This window comes from Hemitrygon akajei, chromosome 3 (genome assembly GCF_048418815.1).
Source record: "Hemitrygon akajei chromosome 3, sHemAka1.3, whole genome shotgun sequence".
In the NCBI taxonomy this organism is placed as follows: domain Eukaryota; kingdom Metazoa; phylum Chordata; class Chondrichthyes; order Myliobatiformes; family Dasyatidae; genus Hemitrygon; species Hemitrygon akajei.
The window spans coordinates 209,195,010-209,217,256 of record NC_133126.1 but is presented as its reverse complement, the minus strand read 5'-3'; positions in this window follow the sequence as shown (position 1 = coordinate 209,217,256).

The following is a 22,247-nucleotide window of genomic DNA, read 5'->3' as shown; positions in this document are numbered from 1 at the left end:
CTTGGAATGCGTTGCCACAGGCGTCGGTGGAGGCCACGTCATTGGGTATATTGAAGGTAGAGGTTGATCAATTCATAATTAGTCAGAGCGGAAAGCGATACGGCGAAGATTCAAGAGACTGGGACTGAGAAGCAAAATGTATCAACCATGATGAAATGGCAGTGCAGAATCAACACTAATTCTGCTCCCTTATCTTATGCTCTTATGGTCCGATGGAAATCGGCACTGGACCGTAGATGTTGGAAACTGATTGCATTCCGAAGGATTGTAGCTCCACCGTCATCTTTTGATCTCTGGGATCTCTGAAAGCAAATGCAATATTCGCATTAATTTCAAGAGGACTAAAAGTTAGAAGCAAGAGTTTAATGCTGAGCGTTTACAAACTATTATAAACACCTGACAAATTTGATGTTATGTGAACAGTTTGTGCCGCTTATTTAATAAAAATGCACTGGCTTTGGAGAGCATCAAGAGCATGTTAATGAAAATAATCATGGGAATGAAGGATTAACATGTGAGTAACGTTGACGGCAGTGGGTCTGTATTTGCTGGAATTTAAAAGAATGAGCAGTGATCTCATTGAAAAGTATTTAATGATGAGAGGTAGGTCTCTATTCATTGGAACGTAGAAGGTTGAGGGGGGATTTGATCGAGGTATTTAAAATGTTGAGAGGGATAAATAGAGTTGACGTGAATAGGCTGTTTCCATTGAGAGTAGGGGAGATTCAAACGAGAGGACATGATTTGAGAGTTAGGGGGCAAAAGTTTAAGGGAAACACGAGGGGGTATTTCTTTACTCAGAGAGTGATAGCTGTGTGGAATGAGCTTCCTGTAGAAGTAGTAGAAACCAGTTCAGTTGTGTCATTTAAGGTAAAATTGGATAGGTATATGGACAGGAAAGGAGTGGAGGGTTATGGGCTGAGTGCGGGTAGGTGGGACTAGGTGAGATTAAGAGTTCGGCACGGACTAGTAGGGCCGGAATGGCCTGTTTCCGTGCTGTGATTGTTATATATGGTTATATGGTTATATGGTATAGATAGTGCGGATGGGAAGTCAATGTTTCCTGTCGTGTGGCAGCTTGCGACCAAACGGCACAGCCTCAGAATAGAGGGACGTCGATGAAGGACAAAGATGAAGGTGATTTATTTCAACCGAAGTGTAATGAATCTGGGACATTGATTGCCACAGCTGTGGCGGATTTGTCATCGTATGTATTTAAAGCTTATGTTGATAGGTGCTTGATTAGCTAGGGCGTCAACGGTTACCTTGACAAGGCAGCAGGATGGGGTTGGGAAGGGTAATAAATCAGCCACGGTTTGGTGCAGCCCATTCCTTTTGCCGAATGAGGAAATTATTTGTCATGGCTTGTCACTTTTATCGTTTTTACCATTGATAAATGTTTTATATTTCCGTCAGCGAATTGATATACCTCTATGAATCCCTTGAATCATGTTTCAATTTAACAGTCTCTGACAGGGGTTAACTCTATGCATTCTTGTTTTTATGCAACAGATAGGCAACACCTAATGCTGTCAGGTGGAGGCAGCCCTTGTGCAGGGCGAGTGGAGGTGGGCAACTACGCATCTTATTTCGCCATCCTCTGTGGTCGTAATTGGGATATGAATGAAGCCGAGACTGTGTGCAACTTCGCCGGCTGTGGTGACGCCGTATCTGCATCCGGAAATTCACAGTTTGGACATGCACAATGGCCCGTTCTGCAAGCTGAAATTCGTTGCAATGGGACAGAAGGCGACCCATGGCGGTGTGAAAGGAGACTGTTAGCTCACCGTAATTGTTTTAAGGAAAACGAAACGGCCGGCGTTATTTGTTCCGGTAAACTCCTTTCTATTGTATTCCCCTCAAAATTTGAATATCGAAGCACGCCTCCAAAAGTACCGAAAGACTTAACTGGGCAAGGACTGATCCATTTAAATTATCACACATTCTTCTAATCTGAATGATGGCTGGCAGCTTCCTGTAGCCATTTTACTGTAAATAAACGATTAAAAACTGAATCCTTAGACAATTTTCTAATTTTCAATTGAGTGTAAAACATATCGGAAGACAAAGCAGAGGAAAAGTAGATATTTAATCCGAACATAGAAAGCAGAGGTCCACCTAGCAATGGGGTTAACCACGTAGTAAATACAAAAAAGGGAAGAGTTTTTTTAAAACTTATTTAGCAACACAGCGCATAATCCACCTTTAAGACCCAATGGACCTGGTCGCCCAGTTTTGGAGCACGATTATCCAATTCAGTGCACAGCAGTCAATATATTGGCTGATAAATCCGGTGATGTTGGTGACAAATTCATCTGGGCTGGCAGTTGCGCTACTAAACATGGGCTAGAATACGCTCGCAGGCACATAGAATATTCTTTTGTTTCGAGGAATCAGCACATTAGTGTGCTGTAACAAGTCCTCCTATTTCAACTTCTGTTTGTATACCTAGACAAGGTCACAGCCTGGTGATATCATTTACCAAAGATAACACGGTTGGATCTGTTGGCTTTACTGGGTAGGCCTGACCTCAGCTTCGCTGGGAAATTCCAAATGGATCCTTGAGTTAGGTCGGCCAATGATCTATAGGACCAGGGTTAATATCACTCGCATATGGAATTTCATTTTTCTTTTTTTTTTGCTGTTGTTCTGCTGCAGCAGTCCAGCGCAGAACACGGGAATAAAAAGTGTATTAATTATAGTAAGAAAATATTTCAGGAAAGAATTTAAAAGATAGCAGAAATTGAAAAAAAGTTGTGTACATATATTGCTTGTCCACTCAGAAATCAAATGTCGAAAGAAAGAAGATGTTCTCAAAATATTTTTTGTCTGCCTTTCGACTCCTCTATCTCCTCCTTCATGGTAGTAATGCGAAGAGGGCATGTCCTGAGTGTTGGTTTCCTTAATGACAGAAACTACCTCTTACGTTATCGCTCTTTGAAGAGCTCCCTCGTGATGGACAGGCTAGTGTCCATAGTGGTGCTGGCTAAGTTTGCAGCATTTTACAGCATTTTCAAATACTGTGCAGCGGACGCTCTATACCACACACTAATGCAACCACTGAAAATGCTCTCCACGGTATATATGTAGATAAATGCGTGAGTCGTATATTAATACTGATTCTCCTTAGAGTCCTAATGATATTAGCAACTGCAGTGTCTTTATCTGCGAAACATCGCTTGAATCCGGATTTTTACTTTCCTCTGATATACCACAGGACATAGAGAGCCCAGACTGATTGGTGGATACGACGAGTGCTCTGGAAGATTGGAGATCCAGCATGGAGAGACGTGGGGCACTGTGTGCGATTCGAATTTTGATTTACAGGACGCGCGAGTGGTGTGTAGATCGTTGAAATGTGGGGAAGCGATATCAGTAATCGGAGGGGCATACTTTGGAAAGGGCAGTGGTCCCATGTGGCAGGATTCCTATGAATGCCAAGGCAATGAGACTATTATCTGGGATTGTTCTACCACACCAGGAAATGGACAAAACTGCTCACGTCGAAGTGCTGTGAGCGTCATTTGTTCAGGTGAGTGCTTCAGTTTTTTTATATAGCAAGATTTACACAGTGGAGAGAACTGACTGTAGGAATAAACAATGGAGCTGCACTCAGTCTTTAGATTGATAACTGCTAACTCTTACACAGAGAAGTAAATATCAGAAGACACAGGGTATATTGGAATTCTGGATTTCAAAGTTCAATTGAATCTATTTTCAATACTGCCCATACTACTGTGATTCATTTTTATATTTTTATACAATATGTACAAAAAGTGTTGCAAATGTTGCAAAATATACATCAATGCCCAGGAAGCAATATTCAAACGAAAGCAAACTGTAAAAGTAATAAAAAAGTAATAGCGAACAAAAAATACAACCAACCAAACAAACAAATATTTCAAAAAGAACAGAGATGAAGAAAAAGTGGCGTGGCGTGGCGTGGCTAATTAGGTATAGAGTCACGGCTGTAGTAAAGGATGAAGTCATGGAGGGATAGTCTGTCTCAGTGTGGGTGGAATTCATAAACAGGAAGGGACAATAAATCTAATGGGCATTTTAACCTAAGTCCCCGGTAGTAACTGGAATGTTGAGGAGCAGATAGGACATCAGCTTCGGGAAATGTGCAATAATAATAGGGTTGTTGAGATGGGAAATTTTAACGTTCCTCATATTGGTTGGCATGTCTTTAGCGCAAGGGGTATCGGAGTAATGGTGTTTGTTATGTGTATTCAAAGGTTTCCAAGGTTCCAACGGTACACATAATGTTAGAGAACTGTACACAATATACATTCTTAAATGCTTTTTTTATTCGCAACTATCCAGGAAAACACATGTGTGTCCCAATGACTGAATGATAGTTAAATGTTGGAATCCCAAAGATCCCCAGCTCCCCTCCCTCCCACTCTTAAGCGGCAGCAAGCACCGACCTCTCACCGCACCAGCTAAAAAACAAGACATTGCTTTGTGGATGTTGAATTGGCTTGCCAATAAATATAAATGCTTCTACATGGAGGTCGGAGACCAGTGATGTTCCGCAGGGATCCGTTCTGGGACCATCCTCTCTGAGATTTTTTGAGGTGTCCTGGACGAAGAAGTAGAAGGGTAGAATATGCAGGTTTGCTGATGATACAAAGGTTAGGGGTAATATGAATGGTCTGGATGATTACAGCCTGACATCGATAGGATGCAGAACTGGGCTGAGAGGAGGCAGAGGGACTTCAACCCAGAAAGGTATGAAATGGTTCCTTTTGTTAGGTAGAATTTGAAGGCAGAATATAGTATAAATGGTAAGACTTTTAGCAGTGTGGAGGATCTGAGAAATCTTGGGGTCCGTGTCGATATCCTACTCAGAGTTGCTGCGCTGGTTAACAGTGTTGTTATGTAGGCGTAGGGTGTGGTGGCATTCATCAACCACAGGATTGTGTTGAAGAGCCGTGAGGTAATGTTATAACTATTGAAAACCTTGGACAGACCCCACTTGGAGTACTGTGTTCAGTTCCGGTCACCTCACTACAGGAAGCCTGTGGATACGATGGACAGACTTTTGAGGAGATTTGCAAGGATGTTGCTTTTTGCTTGAATGCGAGAACGTACTTATGAGAATAGGTGAAGTGTATTTGACCTTTTCTCCTTGGGGCGACGACAGATGAGAGCTGACCAGTTAGAGGTGTATATGATGATGAGGGACATTAAACATGTGGATAGCCACTGGCTGTTCCCAGGGCTGAAACGGCTACTACGAGGGGGCATAGTTTTATGATGCTTGGAAATAGGCACCGAGGGGATGTCAAGAGCACGTTTGTCACTGAGAGAGTGGTAGGTGCGTGCAATGCACTGCTGGCGAAGTTGATGCAAACGCATGCAATAAAATCTTTAAAGCGCCTCTTAGATATAAACATAGAGAACCTACAGCACAATACAAGCCTCCAGCACTCGACGCTGTGCCGGACATGTACTTACTTTAGAAATTACCTCGATTTACCCATAGCCCACTATTTTGTAAGCTCTATGTACCTATCGAGGAATCTCTAAAAAGACCATATCTTGTCCGCCTCCACTAACGTCGCCGGCAGTATATTCCACGCAGTCGCCACTCTCCCGGTTAAAAGAAATAATAAAAAAAACTTAAAACAGTGCCCCCTCGTGTTAGCCATTTCAGCCCTGGGGAAAACTCTTTTATTATTCACACGATGATCACTCTCATCGTCTTATACGACTGCATCAGTTCACTTCCTATCCTGCGCCACTCCAAGCTGAAAATGCGGAGATCCCACCACCTATTTTCATAAAGTATGCTCTGCAATCCATGCAACGTCCTGGTAAATCTCCTCTGTACCCTTTCTATATTTTCCACATCCTTCTTGTAGTGATGTCTCACCATGGTTCTATACAGCTGTAACATTATCTTTCAGCTCTTATACTCAGTTTTACGGTTGATGAAGACTAATGCACCGTACTTCTTAAACACTGAGTCAATTGCTCAGCATCTTTGTGTCTCCAATGGATTAGGACCCCAATATTCCTCTGAATCTCCAGACTGCCAAGTCATCATATTTGACCTACCAAAATGAATAATCTCACACTTATCTGGGTTGAACTCCATCTGCGAATTCTCAGCCCAGTTTTCCATCCAATCGATGGCCCGCTGTAACCTCTGACAGAACCTCCACACTGTCCACAACACCCCCAAACGTTTTGTCATCAGCAAATGTACTAACCCATCCCCGCACTTCCTCATCCAGGTCATTTATAAAAGTAGCGAAGGGAAGGGGTCCTAGAACAGATCCCTAAGGCACACAACTGGTCACCGACTGCCATGCCGAATATGACCCGTCTACATTCAGTCTTCCCCAATTCTGGATCCAGAAAGCAAATTCCCCTTGGATTCGATGCCTCCTTACATGGAGTAAGCCTTGCATGGGGAACCTTATCAAATGCCTTGCTGAAATCCATATTTTCTACACCTAGTGTTCTACATTAATCTACGTGTTCAGTTATCAATATCTCAATATCTCAATATCTCAATATCACTAGGCCTCATATGGAGCCAGTGATCATTAATGGAGAATGTGTGGAGCAGGTTAAGACCTACAAGTATCTGGGAGTACAGTTAGACGAGAAGCTAGACTGGACTGCCAACACAGATGCCTTGTGCAGGAAGGCACAGAGTCGACTGTACTTCCTTAGAAGGTTGGCGTCATTCAATGTCTGTAGTGAGATGCGGAAGATGTTCTATAGGTCAGTTGTGGAGAGCGCCCTCTTCTTCGTGGTGGCGTGTTGGGGAGGAAGCATTAAGAAGAGGGACGCCTCACGTCTTAATAAGCTGGTAAGGAAGGCGGGCTCTGTCGTGGGCAAAGTACTGCAGAGTTTAACATCGGTAGCTGAGCGAAGGGCGCTGAGTAGGCTACGGTCAATTATGGAAAACTCTGAACATCCTCTACATAGCACCATCCAGAGACAGAGAAGCAGTTTCAGCGACAGGTTACTATCGATGCAATGCTCCTCAGACAGGATGAAGAGGTCAATACTCCCCAATGCCATTAGGCTTTACAATTCAACCACCAGGACTTAAGAACTTTTTAAAAGCTATTATTAATGCTTTTTGAGATAGTGATTTAGATGCATATCATATTTTTTTTACTGAGTTAAGTATTGTATGTAATTAGTTTTGCTACAACAAATGTATGGGACATTGGAAAAAAAGTTGAATTTCCCCATGGGGATGAGTAAAGTATCTATCTATCTATCTACAACCTCAAAAAATTCAATCACACTTGTAAGGTATCATGTGCCTTTGACAAATCCATACTGACTGTTCCTAATCATATTATGCTTCTCCAAATGTTAGAAATCCTGCCTCTGAGGATTTTTTTTCCATCAAGCTACGAACCACGTAAGTAACAGTCACTGGTCTATAATTCCTTGGCTATCTCTACTTCTTTTCTTGAATAAGTGATCAACATTTGCCAACCATCCATCCTCTGGAACCTCTTGCGTCACTATTGAATATAAAAAGATCATCGCCAGAGACTCAGCAATCGCCTCCCACGCCTCCCACAGTAGCTGGGGAACACCCCGTCCGGTCCCAGAGACATATCCAACCTGATGCTTTTCAAAAGCTCAAGCACATCCTCTTCCTTTATGTTTGTATGCTCAAGCTCTGCAATTAGATACAAGTCATCCCTACAATCGCCAAGATCCTTCCGTACTGAATACTGAAACAAATTATTCATTAAGTACTTCTGCTATCTCCTCCGGTTCCGTACACACTTTTCCACTGATACACTTGGTTGGTCCTGTTCTCTCTCGACTTATCTCCTTGCCCTTAATTGCCGAATGACTTGGGGTTTCCTACAAGCTTTTCTTAAGTTCCCTCCTTACAGTCTTTTAATCTTTTCGATCTCTATGATTACCTAGTTTTTGAACCTTTCGTATGCTTTTATTTTCTTCTTGACTAAATTACACCATGGTACCTGTACCCTACCATTCTCTACTTGCCTCATATGGAACGTACCTATGCTGAACGCCGAACATATATCCCCTGAACATTCGTCACATTTTTGCCATATATTTCCCTGAGAACATAGTTTTCCAAATTATGCTTCGAAGTTCCTGCCTGATAGCTTCATACTTCACCTTGCTACAATTTAACTTTGTCCGAACTTGTCTGTTCCTGCCCGCTCCGAGGCTATAGTAAAGGTGTAGAATTGTGATCGCCATCTTCAAAACGCCCTCCCACTGAGAGACATGACTCCTGACTAGGTTCATTTCCCAATACCAGCCATGTAGAGCCTCTCCTGTTGTAGGCTTATATACATATTGTGTCAGTAAACCTCCCTGAGCAGACGTAACAATCGACACCCCATCTATCCCCTAACGACAACCCTGCTATTATTACACCTTTCCAGAATCTGTCTCCCTCTCTGCTCCTCGATGTCCCTGTTACTATTGAGTGGGCTATACAAAACTGCCAGTGGAGTTATTAACCCCTTCCTGTTCCTAACTTCTACCCACAGAGACTCAGTAGACAATCCCTCCATTACTTCGTCCTTTTCTGCAGCCGTGACGTTATATCTAACAGAAGTGCCACGCTCCCACCTCTTTTGCCTCCCTTCCGGCGCTTTCTGAACCATCTAAAACCTGGCAGTCTGAATAACCATTTCTGCCCCTGAGCCATTCAAGTCCCTGTAATAGCTACAACATCATAGCTCCCAGTACTGATCGACGTGCTAAGCTCATCCGCTTTGTTTGTGATGCTTATTGCATTAAAATAGGCTCACCTCAAACGATCTGTCTGAACGTATCCCTTCTCTATCTCCTGCGTATCCTCCCTGTCACAGTGTTTCCAAGCTTTCTCTATATGCAAGCCAACCGCCCCTTCCCCTCTTCAGTTCTGTCCCCCGCCCTCACCAGTAATTCTAGTTTAAACTGTCCCAACAGCCTCAGCAAAACTCCCTGCCAGGATGTTGGTCCCCGGGGACTCAAGTACAATCCATCCTTTTTGTACAGGTCACGCCCCAGAAAATGTCCCAATGACTTAGATATCTGAATCCCTGCTCGCATAGAACCATAGAACCATAGAACATTACAGCAAAGAAACAGGCCTTCTGACCCTTCCTGGCTGTGCCGAAACATTTTTCTGCAAAGTCCCAGTGCCCTGCACCTGGCCCATATCTCCCCATACACCTCTCATCCATGCACCTGTCCAAGTTTTCTCTAACTATTAAAAGTAAACCCGCATTTAGTACTTCATCTAGCATCTCATTCCACACTTCTTCCACTCTCTGTGTGAAGAAACGCCCACTCATATTCCCTTTAAACATTCTCCTCTTCACGCTTAAACCATGTCCTCTGTTTCTTTTTTCTCCCCTAGCCTCAGTGGAAAAAGCCTGCTTGCAATCACTCTATCAATACCCATCATAATTTTATATACCTCTATCAAGTATCACCTCCTTCCTCTACGCTCCAGGGAATAAAGTCCTATCCTTTTCAACCTTTCTCGGTAACTCAGTTTCTCAAGTCCCAGCAACATCCTTGTAAACCTTCTCTGCAATCTTTCAACCTTATTAATATGCTTTCTGTAATCTCATCTCCTATCCCTCTGTCACGCATTTATTCTCCACCTCACTCTATTCCTATAATCTCTGTCAAGTGGCACAGACAGTCATCCCGAGATTACTACATCTGAGATTCTGCTTATCAACATCCTACCTAAGTCACTCTAATCTCTTATCAAGACCACCTCCATTTTCCGACCTATGTCTTTGGTGTCAATATCTATACGACCTTTGGCTGTTTAACTTCCTACTTCTGGATATCGTGGACATGATTAGAAACACACTGGATCCTGGCAACTAGGAGGCAAATTACAATCAGTGTTTCTTTCCTGATTCCACAGAATCGCCAATCTGACCACCGAACTATATAGTCGCATACTACAGGTGCCTTCTTATTTTGCTTACCCTTCTGAGCCACAGGGCCAGACTCTGCACTACAGGCGTGGCCTCTGTTTCTTCCCTCAGTAAGGTCTCCACCCCCAACAGTACTCAAACAACGGTACTTATTGTTAAGGGGGACAGCCACAGGGGTAGATAGGCAGACGGAGTATCGAAAAGTTGAGGGCTATGCGCTAGGGAAATTCTCTGCAGTTTTTAGAGTAGGTAACATTTTTCGGCACAACATTGTGGGCCGAAGGGCCTGGAATGTGCTGTAAAATTCTATGTTGCATATTCAAATAAATATAGGCATACATACATAGACATACAGATATTTGGATAGATGGACAGACAAATAAAATAAATAAATATGTATTGTCCTTCTCGGTGAGTGCACGTTTAGTGATCAGTTCGGCATTGAAGTCAGTGAAAGATATAACATATACTATAAGAAAAAAAAAACTATAGGGAAATTCACACCAAATTCAACTTGTACAAACGGACTTATTTCTCCCAGCTTGTACACAGTCTGGTCATCATGAACGAATTCGAATTACATTATATTTGACCCACAATCCCGACAAAGTAGGCGAGACTGTCCTCGCAGTATAGCTAGATTATTTATAATATTGATACATTCTCAGCTTTACTCGCCTGCATGTAATAATTCTTTTTTCAGTTAGTTTCTTTTCAAACCATTCACTTCCGATCATTAAATATCGCTTCCTTCCACATATTGGAATATAGTGCAAAGATGGCTTGCTATCTGCAGAGTACATCAAACACGTTCTGTATAATTTCTCGACGGCACCCGTACTTTCATTTTAGTAACGTACGCTGACTACATTAACATCTTTCTCTGCACCACGTCTGTTATTTCAAGGAATTTCTGAGTTGCTGCTATTTATGCCCCTTCTCGCAATAAGTTGCCATGCGTGGAAATGAGATATAATGTTTTCCATTTTAGGATCTATGGTCTCCCGATTCGCAAGTCTGCTCCAGCCTTCAGTTTCAGCTCAACTTCACTTAAGCAAGAACTAATAACTGACCGGCAATAATATGAACAAAACATTAGGGAGTTTATTCTCCAAAGGACTAAATATAAGCTCCTATACTTATAGTATACTTATACTTATACTTATACTTATATTAAGTATCCCAAGGATTATCCTACAATTACATTCTGTTGCTGTCACCATGAGAGAGACTTGGCGATGACCAGATCTGACTTAGTGTCTCTCTCCCAAATAAGGGAGAAGGAGGTGTCTCTATTCACACTACAAGCGGGAGACATACCAATACATATAAATATATATATACATATTGGCATGTCTCCCGCTCGTTGTGCGCTGTGTAAACAGAGACACCTTCTTCTCCCTTATTAAGGAGAGAGACTCTAAGTCGGCTCTGGTCGTGGTCGATCTCATATCTGCACCTCCACTCAACCTGTTCAATGCCTTGTTAAAGCAAGGATACACTGCTTCCCAGTCGTTCCGGCATTTCGTTACAGAGTCAAGGAGGAATTCTGCCTTTCCATTATGCGATCAGGCGGCTGCCCAATAACTCCTGGACTTGTCCAAGGCCGAAGGACGGTGAAACCCTGTAGGATCTATTATCTCTGCAGTCATTTCCCTCTAGTTGTGTTATGCTCGCAGCTTCCTTTTCATGGAGGCCCAGAACTCATGAACCTAAATCGTTTATTGACTCTGGTGCAGCCGGGAATCTCATAGACATCTCTTTACCTGAAACTGGAGAGTTCTAACTCAGGAATGGACTGAGAAGATCAACGGCAAGGCTCCGGGCGGTGGACATCTGGGCATCGGCCGGATTCCACTTTCCAGCGAGTCCGTTAACTTGAGTTCCAAGGCAACCATAATAAAGAACTCTCATTCTATCTGTTTGATTCACTTGAACTGCCGTTTTGCTTGTTCTCTCCTGGTTATCCCAACATAACCCATTGATTATTACATCTCTTAAAGCACTCAAAGAATGGGGGCGATCTGGTTATCTAACAGTCTGGGCCCTGCTAGAGTTGAATCTTCACCTGTGCCATCTATGAATGTGGGCGTCTCCTGAATTCCGGCTGAATATGCAAATCCTCTTTAGATAAAAATGAAAGTAGGTCCACATCCTTGCCTCCATACCAAACGGACAACTTCGCCTTAAAAATCCCAATTGGCTCTCACCCTTCCTAGGGCCGTCACATTTTCCTCTTTCCTTCCGGAACGGTAATATGAGGAATACATCAGGGAGGCAATGGGCATGGGGTTTATCTGCCCGTCATCCTCGCCGGCAGGAGCACACTCCGTCCCAGCATCGATTATCATCCCCTGAATAACATCACTGTGAGGAAACTCTCCCCTCTTCCCATTCTGGCGCGTACCTTCGAACGTCTCAAGGGAGTACCATATTTTCCAACAATGATTTGCTCAACGCTTATAATCTGCTCCGTATGACAGGAAGTGATGAGTAGGAGAGAATTTTCAATAGCTCTAATAGCCAGTATGAGTGCATTGTGCTGCTTTTCGTCTTGCCAACGCCCCCGCTGTTTGTGTATTCAGACGACAGCCTTATCTATTTCTGGTTTGATCAGGAACACGTCCCGAATTCCCGGAGGTATTCTCAGACGGCTCCTCGAAAATAACCTGTATTCCAAGCCCGAGAAATGCATGTCCCACGAAGGCCAGAAGACGTTTTGGGTCCATATATTTACCCGATTCAGTGTTCAACTGGACCATATAAAGTTCAGACGGTTACAGAGTGACTCAAACCTTCTACAGTCAGGCAATTACGGCACTGCATTGGGTTTGATAACATTTATCCCAATTCATCAGGAATACGGCTCCCATAAGTGTACCCACTAGGAAGACCTCGGCAGGATTCCATTCGACAGACGGTGCCGACCAAGCATTTTCAGAGTTGACGCGACGTTTCGCAGCTGTTCCTGTTCTGCAAAACGCAAACCCATCACAACCCGTGCGTAGAAGAGTTGGAGCATCTGATGTTGGGTTTGAAGCTATCCTCCATCAGTGCTCTTCTGCTAATGGCCGTCTGCACCCCTGGGCTTCTTTTCCCATCGGTTGGCTCCGGCTGAGAGTAACCACGATGTTGGGAGTCGCGAACATCTGGCTGCAAGGGAGGCACTTCGACTGATTCGGGCAATGGGTGGAAGGGGCAGAAAATCATTTTTGGTCTGGACAGGTCACAAAAGTCACTCCGTCATTAAGGTCGCAAAGAGACACAACACTTTTAAGCCCGGTGGGCTCTCTTCTTCACCCGGTTTAATCTCATCCTCATCAATCACCCGGGCAGCAAGTATACTCAGGCCGACGCTCTCTCACACCAGGTTGACGGATTTGAGAATGCAAGGACAAACAATATTGTTGACTAAAACTCCCAAACGAAGCACTAGAAGCCAATACCGCCCTGAAGGGTAGTTTCTAAATACAAGACCTTGATTTGAACCTCAGTCGATTTGATAGTCCACTTCATTAGGTAAGGCTGAAAGCAAACAGGCAGCGTTACGTTGTTGCAGTTTGTCCAGGTCTTCACACGCATTATAATAATGAAAAAGAAGAGAGTTACATGCTGCAATTTTAAATAATAACTAGCTGACAAGTGCATAACTGTCGAAACTGCTGCGCTGCCGAGTCCGTGTTTGTAACAGTGCATCCTTCCCTAGGCGCAATCCACAGGGCAGTGGAGCTTCTCTGTATTCGGGAAGATGCAAAGATGCACAGCACCGTATAGACCAGGGAAGTATCTAAAGAGGGGAGGAGAGGGAAGTGGATTGACTGAGAGGTCCGGCCTTTTGGAAAGAACATTAGGAGTGATTGGTTTAGCCTGAGAATGGAGAATCTGTGGAAATCTTTGCCACAAGCAGCTGTGTAGGCCAAGTTATTGTAGAGCCGAATCCATGGGCCAAATTGCCTACTTCTCCTGGTATATCTTATAGTCTTACTGAAATCATAAAATCGTGGTTGCAATGTGTTTGTAGGGTCGATGCGTAGGTGGATGTGTTCAACAGTAAAACAGATTTCCCCGATTGTTTTTGTTTAAAAGGTCAAAAAGGACTGCGGTTAACTGGTGGCATGGACAGCTGTTCGGGTCGTGTGGAAGTGTTAAGAGGCGAAACGTGGGGAACAGTCTGCGATGCCTTCTGGGATTTAGAAGATGCGGCTGTCGTCTGCAATCATCTCCATTGTGGAGTTGTGTTATCAGCGCCCGTGGGAGCGTTTTTTGGTGAAGGAAATGTCTCGATTTGGAAAGACGTGAATGAATGTCGAGGTAATGAGTTGCGTTTGAATCACTGCCTCATTTCATCATGGGGCCACCAGCAGTGTACACACAAAAATGACGCCGGCGTTATCTGTTCCGGTAAGTGATTTGCCGTTATCAGGTATACTTGTCATATAAAAATAGTATAAACAATAAATTTTGCAATAGTCATACTAATAATGATGCTGAATATTCTGAAAAATATTATGCTTACTATTTAGAGGAATGTTCGCAGGGGTGTTCTGTGCTAATTGCCTATTCACATTACAATTCCTCTTGACAGTCACACAGCTACTCGCCTCCTCCAATTTAGAGGTTGCAAAACTGCCCACAGCTGAAAGGTACAGACAGTGATATTTTTTCATAACAATCATTACAAAAATTTATTGGTGTGTTAACTGCATCCGGGAAATGGCAGAGCCTGCAAACGCAGCAGCTCTCGGAGATAGACAGAATATTTTTTTGTGTGTTTTTTCTATACCATCCAAAGGCAATTCAACTCCAAGAAGATCGAGTACTGCAGGTCTTCACTATCAGTAAGCTACCCGTTGATCGGAGTACTAGACTTTTGTCAGCTGCGGAGCGGGCTCAGGTTTCGATGGAGACGTCTGGGATTGTGCAGAACGAGGCCCTCGAGAAGTCGAAGGGGCTGGCCAGGATTTCGGTAAAGGAGCCGGCCGAGATGCCGAAGACGAGGACTGGGATATACTGGAGGCAGCTGGACGGGATGTCGGAGGATCCTGATGAAGGTTCTGATTTCCATCGGGTCTGACTTCCCTGCTGAGTTCCTCGTGCAGTTTGTGTCTGTTGCTTCGATTTCCAGCATATGCAGATTTTCTCCTGCTTGTGCCAAGAAAAGTCGTCGGAGGAGCAGGATTGGTTACGGATGAGCTCAGCTGGATGCAAACCATGTTCCTGCCTACTGCCAGGAATTAACGAATAACCGCAGTATAACCGTGGGAGGTTGTCTCAGACATTTCACTTACGATCGCAAGGCTCTGTTGGAGAGTAATAATATAAGTTCCACATACCTGTTACATTTGTCTTGTGGTTGGGCAGGTGACATGTGCAGCCCCAGATGGAACGAGGACTAGTCCTCAGGTATCGGCCTTGCTTGCTGTTGCATACGAGCTGTAAATAGAGTGGCGTCCGCGCTCAGCTGGAACCTGACCTATCACCTGCTCACATTTTTGCGTACATCGTTGTTTCTGGAATGCAGTTGTCCTGCATCTTCCTGAAATATTTTTGCCCCAGAAACTCATATCATTGCACCCATGCTGTCACCCCTGGCAGTAGCTCTTTTCAATGTAATTTGGCCAACTCCTCTCTTATACCGCTGATATTTCCTTAACTCGATGAAATAATGCTACTTTACCTACTCACTGTCAAATGTCAAGTTGAAAACAATCATATTGTGATCACTGCTAATCACCGCCTGTTCATTGCATGACACCCAATCAAGTGTAAGTGAGCCCCAGAAGACTCAGCAATAAACTGCTCTAAAAAGCCATTTCGTTTGTATTCGACAATCTCACTCTCTTCGGATCCATTTCCAACCTGACTATCCGAATGGATCTTCATGTTGAAATCTCCCATGACTGATATAACATTGCCCTTCTGATTCAACTTTTCTATATCCCGTTGTAATCTGCGGTCCGCATGCCAGTTGTTGGAAAGATTGTATATAACAGCCAATAAGATAAATTTGCACATGCAGTTTCTTAACTCAACTCAGAATGCCTCAACATCTTCCCAATCCTCTGCCAGATCTCTTTCCTGATTTTATGCCATTTTTACCAGTAATGCCTTTCCTCCCTCTCTGCCTATATTTGGGCTGGCACTTTCTGACAGTCTGATTGCCCGCTAGCCTTGTTTATTTGTACCATCCGTCGTGTCTTAAGTCCCTTCATTCCGGTTCGCACACTCCTGCCAAATTATAGCTCTAGAACACCTGTCCTCTAGAATATCGGTCCTCGTCGAGTTCAGGTGCAACCATTTATTTTTGCTCAGGTGATATTTCCTCTAGAAGAGATTACAATAATCTAGGATATCGAATCCCGGCCCCCTTCACCAGCTTCTCAGCCATGCATTAATCTATCAAAACATCCTGTTTCTTCCCTGATTGCTGGGTAGCACTGCAGCAAACCAGAAATTACCTCCCTGGAAAGCCCGGTTCTCCTTTCTTGCAAGCATTCTAAATTCTCTTTGATTGACTTCTTAGCTTTGTCTTCCTATGTCATTGATACCAACATGTAACAAGACATCTGGCTATTGTCCGACATGCTGTGCACGCGATCCGAGACGTCCCTGACCCTGGCACCGAGGAGATATATATCATTCAGTTGTCCCATTGACGTCCACAGAATCTGCCGTCTGCTTCCCTGGGTACCCAATCATTATTTCCCCCCTCTTTCCACTCTATCGAAGACCAATGAACAGTGGCAATAACGCAGTCTCAAACGCTTTCCCCTGGGGTCCATCCCCCACAACAATATCCAAAGCAGGATACTTACTATTTGGAGGAATATTCCCAGGGGTGTTCTGCGCTAATTGCATATTCACATTTCAGATCCTCTTGACAGTCACAAAGCTACTCGCCTCCTCCAAATTAGGGCTAACTAATTCACTGCAACTCTAGTGGTTGAATTATTACGTTATATTTACTGATTATGGTTCCTGAAGGAGCGTAAAATTTCGACTAGTCTATGTGTCGAGAAGTGTCAAGGTACAATTAGTTAGGTAGTTCTAAGGTGATGCGAAATTCTCGTCCGCTTTAGTAACTTAGATAGTAGCTTTAAAAGAATACAAAGCCATTGCATGCTTCAAGAATCGCCCAGGAAAAAGGCAACGGTTCATTCCAATTGTTCTGTCTGTTTATTTATTTACTTTTCTTTTCGTTCTGAAGTGATAGGGCTTTTATAGCACGCCAATACATCATCAGATGTTGAAGGAATTTCACAAGTGTTGGATGTAATCTATGTATATTTTATATTAAGAGTCAATGTGGAACAGAATCAAATACCCTTCAGTAGTGAATATTTCAGCACAAAAGGAGTCTGATTTTTCAGCAGGCTTGATTTAGAATTAAGTGATCACATATCCATTCTCCGTTTCAATTTTAATGCTTTACAACACCCTTTCTGCTCTTCCGGAAGTATACTGTTGTTATCTTTGTAAGTGGTGATTAGTTGCGAGATGCATAATATGCTAATTTATCCAGAGTTGTAAAGCAGTAATAAGATGTATGAGACATAACTTGACATTCTGTCAAAGTTTCATCACTTTCTCAAGATGATAAAAAAAAGTACCGGGAGAGCCACGCACGCGAGTTTTATTCTTATTTATTGCTATGGCTTTCTGGCAATTTACATAAATATTTCTGTGAAGACCCAATTGCATAGCGCTATCGTTTAGTGCCTTTGGCATGATACCAATTCCAGATATTCCTATTGGGACAACGGATACCCGGTTTCAGTACCGTTGTCTTCCAATTACCCCATTTAATTCAATATATTTTTGGTATTTTACAAAGATAATTACTTATTATAATTATACATATTATAAAAACTTATATTTCCTCAGCTGAGATTGGTAAAACCTGTGTTGCGGGCATACTCCAGCACGATCATTTCTCGACTTCCTAGAAATGATCGTGCTGGTGTTTATTTTTGTGTTTTTCTGATGATTTACGCGGAAATGTGAGCCCGAATTGCTTAATACTATTGTGTACTTGGTTTTGTATGAAACTTGTTGTATATACTGTTACCCTGTTGGTGAGGAATGAGATTCAGTCCTTTGCAAGGGGAGGGGGAGGACATAGGATCAGGAGAAGTAGAGACTGTGTGGATATAACTGAGGAACAGTAAGGGCAAAAGGACCCTAATGGGTGTTGTCCACAGGCCACCAAACAGCAGCATAGATATTGGGTGCAAGTTGAATAGGGAGTTAACATTGGCATGTGGCAAAGGTAATGTCGCAGTAGTTATGGGGGATTTCAACATGCAGGTGAACTGGGAGAATCAGGTTGGTGCTGGACCCCAGGATAGGGAGTTTGTAGAGTGCCAACAGGATGCATTCTTGGAACAGCTTGTACGAGAGCTGACCAGGGACAAGGCTATTCTGGATTTAGTGTTGTGTAATGAACAGGATTTGATAAGCGATCTTGAAGTAAAGGAGCCATTAGGAGGTATGATCATGATATGATAAGTTTTTATCTGCAATTTGAAAAGGATAAGGACAGCTTGGAGGTATCAGTGTTGCAGTTGAACAGGGGAAACTATGGAGCCATGAGGGAGGAGGTGGCCAAAGTTGACTGGACGAATATCCTAGCAGAAAAGTCAGTCGAACAGCAATGGCAGGTATTATTCGGAATAATGCACAAGGTGCAAAATCATTTCATCCCCCAGAGAAGGAAGGATTCGAAGGGGGGAAAGGGGCCACAGTGGCTGCCAAAGGAAGTCAGAGATTGCATAGCGTTAAAAAAAGGAAGTATGACAGAGCTAAGGTGAGTGGGAGGATAGATGATTGGGAAGTTTTTACGGAACAACTGAACTCAATTAAAAAGGTAATATGGGGAGGAAAAATGAGGTACGAACGCAAGCTAGCCAGGAATATAAAGGAGGATAGCAAAAGCTTTTTTAGGCATGTGAAGAGAAAGAAGATAGTTAAGAACAATGTTGGGCCCGTGAAGAATGAATTGGGTGAAATTGTTATGCGAAACAGAGAAATGGCAGAAGAATTTAATAAGTACTTTAGATCTGTCTTCACTAAGGGAGACACAAGTAATCTCCCAGATGTATGGATGGGCCAAGGACACAGGGTAACAGAGGAAATGAAACAGATTGGCATTAGGAAGGAAACGGTGATGAGTAGACTGATGGGAGTGAAGGCTAACCAATCCCCAGGTCCCGATGGTCTGCATCCTCGGGTACTGAAGGAGGTGGCCCTGGAAATTGCGGATGCATTGGTAATCATTTTACAATGTTCCTTAGATTCAGGATCAGTTCCTGAGGATTGGAGAATGGCTAATGTTATCCCACTTTTTACGAAAGGTGGGAGGGAGAAAACAGAGAACTATTGACCTGTTAGCCTGACATCGGTGGTGGGGAAGATGCTATTATCCACTATTAAAGATGAAATAGTGGCATATCTAGATAGCAGCGACAGGATTGGGCCGAGCCAACATGCATTTACCAAGGGTAAATCATGCTTGACTAATCTGTTGGAGTTTTTCCGAGGATGTAACCAGGAAGTTAGACGAGGGAGATCCAATGGATGTAGTGTACCTCGATTTTCAGAAGGCATTTGATAAGCTCCCACATAGGAGATTGGTGGGTAAAATCAAAGCTCATTGCATTGGGGGGAAGACATTGACATGGATAGAAAACTGGTTGGCAGATAGAAAGCAAAGTGTAGCGGTGCACGGGCTTTTCTCGGAATGGCAGGTGTTGACTAGTGGGGTGCCACAGGGCTCGGTATTGGGACCACAGCTGTTTATGATTTACATCAACGATATAGATGAAGGCACTGAGAATAACATCTGCAAATATGCTGATGATACTAAGCTGGGTGGCAGTGTGACATGTGATGAGGATGTTAGGAGAATTCAGGGTGACATGCATAGGCTGGGTGAGTGGGCAGATACTTGGCAGATGACGTTTAATGTGAATAAGTGTGAGGTTATCCACTTTGGGAGTAAGAACAGGAAGGCAGATTCTTATCTGAACGGTGTAGAGTTAGGTAAGGGAGAAAGACAAAGAGATCTAGGAGTCCTTGTTCATCAGTCACTGAAGGTGAATGAGCAAGTGCAGCAGGCAATGAAGACGGCTAATGGAATGTTGGCCTTTATTACAAAGGGAATTGAGTACAAGAGCAAGGAAATCACCTTGCATTTGTACAGAGCCCTGGTGAGACCACATCTGCAGTATTGTGTACAGTTTTGGTCTCCAGGGTTAAGGAAGGACATCCTGACAGTAGAGGAAGTGCAGCGTAGATTCACGAGGTTAATTCCTGGGATGTCTGGACTGTCTTAAGCAGAGAGGTTAGAGAGACTGGGCTTGCACACGCTGGAATTAAGGAGATTGAGAGGGGATCTGATTGAAACATATAAGATTATTAAGGGATTGGACAAGATAGAGGCAGGAAATATGCTCCAGATGCTGGGAGAGTCCAATACCAGAGGACATGGTTTGAGAATAATGTGTAGGTCATTTAGGACAGAATTAAGGAAAAACTTCTTCTCCCAGAGAGTTGTGGGAGTCTGGAATGCACTGCCTCGGAAGGTAGTGGATGCTAATTCTTTGGATGCTTTCAAGAAGGAGCTAGATAGGTTTCTTATGGATAGGGGAATCAAGGGATATTGGGACAAGGCAGGAAACGGGTATTGATAGTAGATGATCAGCCATGATCTCAAAATGGCGGTGCAGGCTCGAAGGGCCGAATGGTCTACTTCTGCACCAAATGTCTATTGTCTGTATATTACAATCGGAACAATGGAAACCCAGTTCAAGCCTTAAGTCTTTAAATTGTCATGTTTAATTTACATATTTCTGATCGTTCTAACTTAACTGTTTTCTATAAATTATGCGTGTATAGAATGGCTATATCTATCAAATTCGTGCTTGCTTTTCCAGTATTAATACATTTGGATATTTATTCTGAATCTTCCTGTCTGAAATAATGCATCGGCCGTAATATGTTTTGTCAAGGTTTGATCGAGGCACGACTGCACAGGCGCGTGGATTCAGTCGTTTAGAACAGCGAAAATAGATTATAAGGAAACATCTTTATAGAGTGGTCTTTACAGGAACGGGCGACGGAGTAGAGTGGACAGAGTAGGGGGGCATTCCTTCAAAGGAGCTTCAGCGATAACGGGTCGAGGCGAGGAGGGTTGCCTGTATAGAATACAGACAAGAAGTATGTCAGTGAGGCTGGTGTTATGGGCTCAGTGTCAGGAAGTCCTGGAGACTACCAGCATCTAGGTATGCGCCAGGTCCGTCGAGCTGCCGCACCGTAGAGACCCCGTTAGCGAGCCTGAGATGCAGCTCGATGATCTTCTTCTGGTCAGGAGGTGATCGATAGTCGCTGTTGGCAGGCCAGCACACCGGGGCCTTGGGAGACAGATAAGTGAGTAACAGTCAAGAGAGGGAAGGACCGTCAAGAGTGGCTAGAGAATTTTCCTGTTGCTGTCCCAATTAGCAATAAGTACTCCTCCTTGAATACTGTTGGGGAGTGGCCTACCTGAGGGAAGCAACTAGCAAAGAGTCTGGCCTTGTGGTTCAGAGGGGCAGGAAAAGGGAAAGGATAGCAGTAGTGATAAGAGACATTGTAGTTAGAAGTATAGACCGGCGATTCTGTGGACGCAGGGAAGAAGCGCGTGTACGATATCCTGAAGCACGGAAGAGAACAGCCAGAAGTCGTGGTACATATTGGTGCTCATGACATAGGTACGAAAAGGGAGGAGGTCCTGAAGACAGACTACAGGGAGTTAGGAAGGAATTTGAGAAACAGGACAACAAAAGGTAGTAATCGCGGGATAACTGCCTGTGCAACTTGACAGTGAGTATAGAAACAGAATGAGGTGAAGCATAATTGCGTGGATGAGCAGGTGGGACGTACAAAAAAGGACAGGATTCACTTGAATTCCCAGGAAAACCAATATCCCGGCAGGGAGGTTTACTAAGGCTGTTGGGGAGATTGTAAATTAGAATTGCTGGGTGGGCGTTGATAACAGAGCTGAAAGACGGAGGAAGTTGCGGTTGGCGCACAAATAAGGAAAGTTTGGAAAATGTGCGAGTTCGAGGATAGGAAGGTAACAGAGAAGGGACGCGCTCAGACCAATGGTTTGAGAAGTGTGTATTTTAATGCAAGGCGTATTATGAACAAAGCGGCCGAGCTTCAAGCATGGATCAGAACTTGGAGCTATGATGTTGCGGACATTACAGAGACTTGAATGGTTCAGGGGCAGGAATGGTTACTTCGAGTGCCAGGTATTAGATGCTTCGGAACGGACAGGAAGGGAGGCACCAGAGG